The following is a 1,406-nucleotide window of genomic DNA, read 5'->3' on the forward strand; positions in this document are numbered from 1 at the left end:
ATGAATTAAGAAGGTCCAAATCTATAAATCTACCACTCATCTGTCAGTTCATCATACTGTGGTGGCTTGCATGTTGCTGTGATGCTGGAAGCTATGTCACTGACGTTTCAATACCAGTATGGCCACCCTTGGTAGACAGGTTTCAGTGGAGCTTCCAGATTAAGATAGACTGGGAAAAGTATCTGGCGGTCTACTTGTGAAAAAATTGGACAGTGTAAACCTTATGTACAGCAGTGGAATATTGTCTGATATAGTGCTGGAAGATGAGCCCCTCAGGTAGGAAGTCACTCAAAACACAACTAAGGAAGAGCTGCCTCCTCAAAGTAGAGTCGACCTTAATGAGGTGGATAGAGTAAAGCTTTTAATAAAGACCTTAATTTGCTGATGTGCCATGATTAAAAATGAGAAGAAATAGCTGCAAACATCCATTAATAATCTGAACATGGAATGAACAAAAAATGAATCAAGAGGAATTGGAAGTTGTCAAATATGAAATGGAAAGCTTAAAGGTTTGATATACTAGGTATTAGTGAGCTGAAACGGACTGGTACTGACCATTTTGAATCAGACAATCATATGGTCTACTATACCACGAATGATAAATTGAAGAGGAACAGTGTCACATTCATCATCAAAAAGAACATTTCAAGGTCTATCTTGAAATACAACATTGTCAGTGACAGGATAATATACATAAGCCTACAAGGAAGACCAGATAACATGACTATTATTCAAATTTACACACCAACCAATAATGCCAAAGATGAAGAAGAAATTGAAGATTTTTACCAACTTCTGCAGTCTGAAATTGATCAAACATGCAATCAAGATGCATTGGTAATTACTGGTGATTAGAATGAGGAAGTTGGAAACAAAGAAGAAGGATCAGTAGTTGGAAAATACGGCCTTGGTGGTACAAATGGCACTGGGAACTTTATGATAGAATTTTACAAGACCAATAACTTATTCATTGAAAATACCATTTTTCAACACCATGAATAGTGGCTATATATGTGGACTGCTGGACAGAATACTCAAGAATCAAATCGACTATATCTGTGGAAAGAGACGACAGAGAAGCTCAATATCATAAGTCAGAACAAGGCCAGGGGCCGACTATGGGACACACATTCAATTGGGCATATGCAAGTTCAAGTTGAGGCTGAAGAAAATTAGAACAAGTCCGCGAGAGCCAAAGTATGACCGTAAGGATATCTCACTTGAATGTAGAGACCTTCTCAAGAATAGATTTGACGCACTGAACACTAATGACTGAAGACCAGATGACTTTTGGGATGACATCAAGGACATCATACGTGAAGAAACAAAAGATCATTGAAAAGACAGAAAAGAAAAAAAATACCAAAATGGATGCCAGAAGAGACTCTGAAACTTGCTTTTGAACA

This window comes from Trichechus manatus, unplaced genomic scaffold, assembly GCF_000243295.1.
Source record: "Trichechus manatus latirostris isolate Lorelei unplaced genomic scaffold, TriManLat1.0 scaffold00183, whole genome shotgun sequence".
In the NCBI taxonomy this organism is placed as follows: Eukaryota; Metazoa; Chordata; class Mammalia; order Sirenia; family Trichechidae; genus Trichechus; species Trichechus manatus.